This window comes from Zalophus californianus, chromosome 10 (assembly GCF_009762305.2).
Source record: "Zalophus californianus isolate mZalCal1 chromosome 10, mZalCal1.pri.v2, whole genome shotgun sequence".
In the NCBI taxonomy this organism is placed as follows: Eukaryota; Metazoa; Chordata; class Mammalia; order Carnivora; family Otariidae; genus Zalophus; species Zalophus californianus.
Genome location: NC_045604.1, coordinates 32,073,756 through 32,083,436, shown reverse-complemented (window position 1 = coordinate 32,083,436; position 9,681 = coordinate 32,073,756). Strand labels below are relative to the sequence as shown.

Genomic DNA, 9,681 nt, shown 5'->3' with positions numbered 1-9,681 from the left:
TACTGTCTGTGACACTGTATTTGCCACTTCACTCTATCATGTCGTGTATTAATTTTACTGCTGTGTTCTCCGTAAATCTTTTCTCCTCTCTAAGATCACAAGCTTCTTAAACCCATGTTTCTTCTGTGGTCTTTGTGGGCTGCATCTTTGTGCCTGAGCACAGCAAATGTTAGTAGATGGATTAATGGAGTCAGAAAGACCACTTGCAAATCTTGGACCATTTGTTTACTACTAAGGAGTCAGATCATGAGTAGAACCTTGACACTCCATTACTAGGTAGTGTTTTTATTTTGTTTCAGTGAATGAGACATTGCAACAAATTTGAGCATTAAATTGACCCATAATAATCATATCAGGAAGGAAAAGCATAATTATATCCATCAAAAGAGGAGAGATGGTAAGAGTGACTTTTTACCATTCTTGCTTTAAAGGTAGTCCAAGGGCACTACTTAAGACATAGGTGCACTGCAAACTAGAGTCGTATCATTTAACATAATTCTTAATTCCCAGAACAGTTTTCCAGGGCTTACCTGGAGGCAGGCACTGCTCCAGGGGCTGGGAGAAAGCAGTGAGTAGACAAAACCCCTGCCTTCATGAGGCTTGCATTCCAGCTCGATGTCTGTTATGGTGAAAGAGAGCATAACCACAGACCTAAGTTCTCTACAGAAATAGAGTTGGGTGCTGACAGAGTGCTATGGAGAAGAACACAGCAAAGCAGGAGAGGAGGGGAGTGCAGGAAGGAGTCAGAATTTCAGATGCTGAGCTTGCTGAGCTTGAATAAAGACCAAAAACAGGGGAAAGAGGGAGCCATGGGTCTAACTGGGGAAAGGCAGTTCCTGGCCTGAGTGGCCAGGGTGTGCTGGAAGAACAGAAAGGAGGCCAGCGTGGCAGGAGCATGAGAGCCGAAGGCCTTTATGCTCAGAGCTCGACTGGGGATGCCAATCATTAATCTTGTAGGGGATTAACTAGACTCTAGCTTTTTTTTTTTTTTAAGATTTTATTTATTTATTTGACAGAGAGAGAGAGAGGGAGAACGAGCGAGCACAAGCAGGGGGAGTGGCAAAGGGAAAAGCTGGCTCCCTGCTGAGCAAGGAGCCCAACATGGGACTCGAACCCAGGACCCTGAGATCATGACCTGAGCTGAAGGCAGATGCTTAACAGACTGAGCCACCCAGGCGTCCCTCACCGGACTCTAGTTTTAACTCTGTGTGAGATGGGAAGCCATTGGAGGGCTAGAAGCTGAGGCGTGATGCACTATGTCTAATGTCTAATGTTTTAACATGATCACTTGGTCTGTTATGTTGAAATAAACCTGAAGGACACTAAGAGGCTTGTTAGGAGACCATAGTGATAGGCCAGTTGAGAAATGGTGGGTTTAAGCAGGCTAGAACAATGGTAGTGGCAAGAAGCAATCAGGTTTGGATATATTTAAAGGTAAGATTAAAATGGATTTGTTGACAGATTGGATATGGCACATGAAAGGAAGGAATTAAGAACTACTCAAAAAACTTTAATTTCAATAACTAGAAGGATGGAGATGCCATTAGCTGAGATGGGAAAGCTATGGGAGAAAAGGCTTGGGGTGGGGGATGAGACAACAGGAACTTGGATTTAGAAAAGTTAAGTTTGAGGTAAATCATTAGGTTTTCAAGCGGAGATGTTGAGGGAGCAGTTACTACGGAATAACTGACATTCTTAAAACGGAATAAATGACCTTATGTGTGCTGGGGGGATGGGGCTGAGATGAGAAACTGATAGTAACAATAGAGAGGGGAAGTTTGCTGGGGTGAATATTCTCCAGTAGGTCAGCAGGGATTGAGTGTCCCCACGGGACATAGGGAGTTTCTTTGAAATAATAAGAAAGAGGTAGAGTTTGTAGCACAGATACAAGGGATGGGTGAAGGTGATGGTGAAAGCGGGGGGGGGGGGGTGAGGGTGGGGGGGAGGTGGGAGGGTGGTCGGGGAGGGGGGTTAGAATTCTCTACTGATTACTTTCATTTTCTCAAGTGGAAAAGGCATCGAGGTGACCAGCTGAGAGAGACAATAGGTGAGGAGGTGCTGGAGGTTTGATGAAAAGTAGAGACGGAACAATGGACTAGGAACTGACAGCAGAGATGCCTACCAGCCGTAAGGGCCCCTTTAAGGTTCTTGTGAATTTAAACAGAGCCCAGCCTGTCTCCAGCCACAATCAGCTGAGCAGGTGCAGGCGCGGATTAGGCAGGAGCTGGAGTTTTGCCAAGGAAGGAAGACAAAGTGAGAGAGGGTCCTGGGAGTGAAGGCCTAACCAAGGGAGCAATTATCATGATGGACAAGGAAAGCCGAGCTGCTACAGAGGATGAGTGATGACACGAGGGGGCTGAGGACCTTGAAAAGGTGGCAGGATCAATAGATTGAAGTTCCCTAGACCCACAAAGTGGTGTTGGAGTCATGGTACCAGAGGAAGCGAGCTGGCGTGACAGGAGGAGACCAGACAGGGAGAGCCTTAAAATGGAGCTTGTGTCTTACAGCCTGAGTCCTCAAAATCCAATTTACAGAAAGGCCTTTGACTAATAGTAAAATTCATTAATTAATATGAGTTTTAAATAAAGGCTGAGAGTTCCCTGGGGCTGGGACTTCTATTTGTGACTATTTCCACAAACGGGGCAAATAAAAATGTTTGTGTATTTCTGGAAGTTAGTAATAATAAAACCATATGCCTGGAAGCAACTTCAAGAGGTCCTAGTTCAGATCACTTCACTTTCTCCCAACAGGTCTGAACACCTTGGAAAGGCAATGCCACCACCAAGCTAATTCAATCCTCTATCTGCTCTAGAACTCTTTATCAGGTTATAGTTTTTGTGAAACACTTGTATTGAATTTAAAGCCTGTGTACTTTAATTTTGTTTTTCCATTAGGGGAGGGAAGAACAGGTCAAAATCACCTGCCTAGTAACCCTTAAACACTGGAAGGCAATTTCCAGAGAGAGTTTGGTGTACCTGAAGTGTCACCCAGCAGAAGGTTTTCACCTGGCAGGGAGGCAGAGAAAGATCTCTCATGGCAAAAGGTCCATGAGAAAATTCCTTACAGTTCACTGACATGAAAATGTCTCACTTCTCCATACTGGGGGAAAAGAAAAAAAAGGAGACCTGCATGACCTTCATGTGTATTATCAAGAATAGCATGAACTCTCATTCAGAAAAATTGTGAGCCCCACATCTAACAAAAGTAAGATGCAAATTTCCAACTCTATTTTTAATTAATATCTTTATAAGAAATAATCCACGTTGTGCCAGAGGTGGGAGCTGTCTCTTTGCTGAGTCTTTGCATCGGCCTGAATTGTACTCGGAATCCTCTGGTTGCCCGCTCCAGAACACAATCCTCCTTTCTGGTTTTGCAGGGATTTGTAGCTTATTAGGGGACTTGTTACAGAGTGAACCAGCTGACTCAGGTGCTCTCGAGGGGAAGTTTGCTCTGAGGAAAAACTCTATTATTATAAGGCCCTATTAGGGTTTTTGAGCCTTGGGCTTTTTGGCAAGTCAGTGTGCTAAATCATTAAAAAATATGGCAAAGTCAGATAGGAGGTCCCTCCCTCCCTCCCTTCCTTTTTCATGCCTGGAAACAAGCACCCCAGACGGACTAACCAGAAATCAAAGGGAAGGCAAAACAAGGGGTTGTGGGTGCTCCCGGGCGGAGGTCGTAGTCCATTGCATGATTCTGGTTCCGATTACACGTCAGGAGATTTTAAAAGGAAATACTTTTTCGTAAAGGGGCCTCAAAGTCCCAAATTCGAGAGCAAAGTGAGCACAAAGATTGATTATTTGAAACTTGCCTCATTTACGGCAGCAAGAGACACCTACGGCTATAGTGTGAGAGACTTCTGCGCGAAAACCGTGAGCTGGAAGCAGCTGCGAAGCAAGAAGCGCGCGATTTCAAGATGGCTCGCTTCACACGGGGCGGGGCCGGGCCGGCGCGGGGGGCCGGCGGGGCGGGGTGGGGGAAGGCAGGACAAGATTAGGCAACTAGGCGAGGAAGGCAAGAAGAGCCAGAATAGACTACGTTGCAGAACTCATTCAAACCAGCCCAAGGGAAAGTCGAGCCTTAGGAAATAAACGCCACCGAAGGTGAGGGACTGGAAAGAGGAGGTGGAATGATACCCGACCGGGTATCATCTGCCTTTCCCTGCCCTCCCCTCCTCGACCCCACAGCCCCACAGGTTTTTTGTTTTTTTCCCTCTGCTTCTCTCTGTCTCTTCCCCTCTTTCCCCCTCTTCCTCCTCCGCCTTCTCCTTCTTCCCCCCTCCCCGCCTCCAGTTGGACTTTGGCTGCTCTGCTGCGCCACATGTGATCAACATGGCTGCACCACAGCTCGTGTCTGTTGAGATCACAGATGAGGGCGGCTGACTGATTTTCCCCTCTCATAATTCCGAACTCCTGGAGAGCGATTCTGATAGGCCGCAGGTAGTCAGGGCCGTGCCAGAGAGGCAGGGTCCTATGGTATAAACCAGAAGGCCGTATTTTCCCCCAGACGTGGGTCGGCACCGGAAGTTCTCTGAGAAGGCTGTGGGCTGCGCCAACGCCCCAGGACTGATGAATGTAGCTGACTTTATACACTACTTGTTTTAAATGGGGCTTTGGCAGACGTAGAGTTTGCATAGTGGTTCACTTTTTTGTACAACTGTGTTGCTGTTGACATGTGGAACACTTTCTCTCCTGAGACGAGTAGATTTGGGGGATACCATATATCATCATTAATTGTTAGCTCAGTCTGGCTCTTCTTTCCGGTGCATCACCGTTCTGCTATATTCACAAGCCTTCTCGATGACGTGGTGTGAATGCGTAGAGCTCACCACCAGTGGTGAACAAGGGTCTAGGTGCATTCTAGACCCTTCTCTCTCTTTAGTGCAATGACTTGGAATCATGGATGGTACTAAGGCGGAGTTCATTTTTCTTTAAACTCTGATCATTTTAACACCAATTTAGTAAATATTTATTTAAATGTATTTATTTCATTACATTTAAAAATATTTGAGGAAATTGTCGTATAAAAGATTTTCAGTAAGTTTGACTACAGGCCCATTTAGTAGCATGTTTCCATGGTAGGAACATGATAAGCAGAAGGGAAATTTGCATTTTTATGGAAGATTTCTGAATTTCATAAGTAACCTAGAAACTCTTTACTGAATGAGTGGCTGTGTATTTCTGCATCTGTTTGGATTAGTGTAGTAACAGAGGTGTGAAACCGTGTAGTCTGTTGTGAGTCAAATATTGCTCTCTGGGGGCTGTAATACTTCACACATCCTTCGTTTTAAGAGTAAAATGGGGAGGGGAGTGTCTCTTTCTTTTCTTAAGAGGATATATGTTTTCATTTAATAGATTTTGGAAATAAAATTTAGGGCTCATTTTTCTTTTCCCAGTTTTGCATGCCTTTTGGTTCATAGATTTGTCTTGCTGAGGAGCTTTTAAAAACCAGTGGTCTGTATTTTGAGATGCCATCCTTAACCAAGAAGTAAACTGTGAAATTCTCTGTAATTCTTTAATTTAAAATATGTGGGAAGCATTTAGCTTGTGTTCGGTGGTGTTGATATGACTATATTTTTAAAATAGAATGCTAGATTCTATTTTCACTTAAACAACTTTAACACATCTTTTGTGGGTGAGTTGTTAGAAACATCTCAGTAAAGACCAGACTGGAAAGATAAAGGATAGCCTTTTATTTTACTAACCAAGTTTTAGGGGCATATAGGTTACTTTAGAACTTATGTAGATTATCGTAGTATACCAAGATTAATATACCTATATAGGCATTCTTAATATATTTCCTACTATTGGCCTGTTAACAATAGTAAATAATATTTTATAAGGGAAAATGACTATCTGTATAAAGGTAGGTTTGAGATAATATCAGAGTCTAGGGTACAAAGGATTTTCATCCCTGTTCTGTTAATACTTGATGTACAGACTTCAGCAAGATACCTAGTATTATTTTGAGAGTCTTCTTGTTCTATGTGTAAGAAAAAGAATGGCATCTGATGGTTATCCTTTTTAGGGCTGAAAATCATCAAACTGAGTCATTCATACTACACTTCAGTGGTTGATGTTAAAGACATACTGTCCGAGTAGAGATGTTGTGGAGGTAAGTGGGCTGGCCAGCTGGACAGGTTTTCCCTGGGAAATAGTTGTGTGGTGGGGTTTTCTTACCCAGGGAATTTTGCCCCTGATTTGAAAGCAAAGCATTCTGATTTTTGGCTATGTCTTTAGACTTCATTAGGCTCATCAAGTCTGGCTCATGTTAACTGTATTAACAACAACAATAGCAACAAACAACTAATTTTATTAAAAGCAATAATTTATTAATTTCCAGAGAATATGTCCTTCCAATATCCAGATATTTGTTTCTGCCACTCAAGGGTGGCAGTTTCTGGAATTAAGTTACAAGAGAGGATGTATTCATAAATGAAATATTGCTTGGTGATTGTGGAATCAGAGCAAGAGAGTTAGATTACTTTGAGTGATATTTTAATGACGCCATGGTGAATCCTGGTAAATTTTCTCTGCTCCTCCACAGGGTATACTTCTGTTGTGACTCATCTTCTAGGCTTAGTGTCTCTTTTTCTCCTTTCTGACTCAGAATTGGATAAACACTGTCAAAATCTTGAATCTCGTGTTTCCATGCATTTCACATTCTATGCAGATTGCAGCCCTTCTGTTAACACATTCTTTTAGTAAATCATTGCTGTTTTTTTCCAGTCAATCATATTTTCCTGTAGCTAAGTGCCTAGTAAGATTGATTGACTTGGGGTTCCTAAATGTTTCTCAACAATCTACTTTTAGACCATATTTCAAGGTGGGTTTCTTTCACAGATGGCTGATCTCATGGTAATAATTGCTGTCATTTTTTTGAGACTATAATATACCACCGGGCTCATGTTATCTCTTGTGGGTCTGCAGACTATTATAACACCTGTTTTTTTTTAAAATATTTTTTATTATTTTTTTAAAGGTTTTTTTTTTTAAGATTTTATTTTTTATTTATTTGACAGAGACACAGCGAGAGAAGGAACACAAGCAGGGGGAGTGAGAGTGGGAGAAGCAGGCTTCCTGCTGAGCAGGGAGCCCGATGTGGGGCTCGATCCCAGGACCCCGGGATCATGACCTGAGCCGAAGGCAGATGCTTAACGACTGAGCCACCCAGGTGCCCCAGTGTTATAACACCTGTTTTAGAGGTCAGGAAACCAAAGCTAGAGGAGGTTAAATGACTTGCTGAGGCTTGCATAGCTTGATTTTGACTGTGTTGGTATTTGAAACCAATTCTGCCTGACTCATAACTTATCCCTTCAAAAGTTGATTTTTCCTACTTATACTATTAGGGGATAACTCATATCTAAGTTTTGGAAGAGCCCTAATCTTAATCCTAAATGCCCTTAAATCCTGATTATAGTAAATGTCTTATATTTTGAAATAAAAATATGTGATGCAGAGTCTTCACATCAATATGACATAAGTTTTATATAGCTAACATTTATTTAGCACTTAATATGTAGTCAATATTATTGGATGTGCTTGACATGGGTAATTTTCTTTATTCCTAGGGACAGTTCTTTGAAGTTGATCGTACTATCATCAACAATATGTATCGGAGGAGATTGAGTCACAGAGAAGTTAAACAAGTCTTCGAATGACATAAACCATGACTTGAATCTAATTTGTCTGTGCAGGTTTGACCTCTTACCTATTCCTGTACTACCTCTTTGGTTAATAGAAACTTTAGAACTTGAGGTCCAAAGATCATAATGCCTGAATTGTTTTTACTGGAAGTTTCATTCAACAAAATCTGAATCTACTCTATACCAGGCTCAGTGCCAAAATATAATACTAAATAAGTCCTTGCCTTTAAAAATTTTATTGGCATGTAAGCGACATAACCATAACACAAAGTGATAAATAAGGAAGTATATGAGGCCATGACAATACAGATGAGGAAATTAATTCTGCCTGAGGGAGGGGGATGGGAGGGCACTGCAGGTAGGAAATGAGAAGTGTTGAGTAAGGTGAGTCCTAAAGTCGAAGTAGGACTCAGCAGGGGAGAGGGACTGAGAAAGAGAAACATCATATTAGGCAGCAGCAAGAGGCCTGGGGGCAGGAAAACACAGGGCTGGTTATAGAAGAGTGAATGGAGGTAAGCTGCTGGAACAAGCCAGAAGAGGGTGCTGCTGGTGGATGATGGGAAAATAAGACTGGGAAGTCAGAATAGGAGCAGATTTTGAAGAGCCTTTTAGGCATGGAGTTGGACACTGTAGGCAAGCTTTTAAGCATCTTGGTGACATGATTAGATGAGATGTGTGTGGAAAATGGGAGTTGGAGGGGAAGAAATACTGTGGTATTTCTTCCTGAAATACCTGACTGGAAGTGGAACTGACTTCTAGTTTATTGGAGCAGCTTTACGATAATTCAGGGAAGAATGAAGAATGAGTGTCTAGTGTAGAAAAGCAGTGATGGACATGGAGATCACTAACGTAGAATCTACAGGAACAGGTGGTTGTTTAGATGGAGCCAGGGAGCCAGGGAGGACATTGGGATTTCCAGTTTGGGCAGTGGAATGAATGGTGATATTTCTTAACCAATATTGACTATATAAGACAAGGAGCAATGGTAATGTTTTTGTTGTCATTATTTTGTTTGTTTTTTGAAATAATAGTTTTCATTTTCAAGTGCCTTGAAAATTCTGAAGTTGTTAGTGTGAGTTTTAGTTTGTGTGGTCTTAGTTTGGGTTTCCCCCCCCCCCGACATAATATTTTATTTTTGCTCAAAATACTTCTAGAAGATGATAGATACTATGGTCTTTGCACTGCACAACTCTGACATCTCTTATAACAACCTCCCAACCACTTGAAGATAATTAATCCTTTTTTTAGACTTACCATGTTTGTGTGCAGAGGGTTTTCTTTTCAGTCTTGCATAAGAATTTGCCTCCAGAAACTTATTTTTCACATGGTCACTAGGTTTAATCCCGGTTCCTCAAACCAGGAGCAGCCTATAACAAAGACTGGACTTTGGAAACCTAGAGGGAAAATTCTAGCAATGAGAAAAATGCATTTCTTTTATTCTTCTCTATTCTGATTTTTGAACTGTTTCTATATACACTAATCTAAATTTTTTGTTTCAAAGTTGTACCAGACTGTATTGATTCATTAAATGCTGTCCAACAAAGCAGCATTTAGTGAGTAAGACATCTTGTTCAGGGCTTTCAAGCGATCCCAGGCACAGGATTTGAGATAGACTATTTGGATAGACTATGTTTGGATGATCATTGCTTACATATTAAAAAGGGTCCTTTCATATTCCATGAATGGAAGAAAGCTCAACACAGCCTTTTGACTTGTGCTGGGAGGCTGCTAACATATGCCATGAAAGTGGGTGGCCTGGCGAGATCAGAGACAAGTGAGGGCAAGGCAGTAAGGCCAGTCTGCTTTCCTCTCCCCAGGAACTTGGGGTTCCTTGCTTTGATGGCCCACCGTAACCAGGAGTATGCCCACATCATCACCAACACTTGTTGTTATCTGACTTTTTGATTATAGTCATTCTGGTGGGTATGAAGTGGTATTTCATTGTGTTTTTAATTTACGTTTTTCTGATGACTAATGATATCAAGCATTGTTTCATGTGTTTGTTGGCTATTGGCATATCTTCTTTGAAGAAACGTCCT

General features: G+C 42.0%; 1 long non-coding RNA gene across 1 annotated transcript; it reads left to right on the top strand.

Annotated features, from left to right (window-relative positions):
* Positions 1 to 4,504: 4,504 nt before the first annotated feature.
* Positions 4,505 to 7,676, top strand: LOC113931877. The gene is made up of 3 exons (XR_003522904.1): positions 4,505 to 4,571; positions 6,025 to 6,111; positions 7,568 to 7,676. It is a non-coding gene; the product is annotated as an uncharacterized LOC113931877 (long non-coding RNA).
* Positions 7,677 to 9,681: the final 2,005 nt, after the last annotated feature.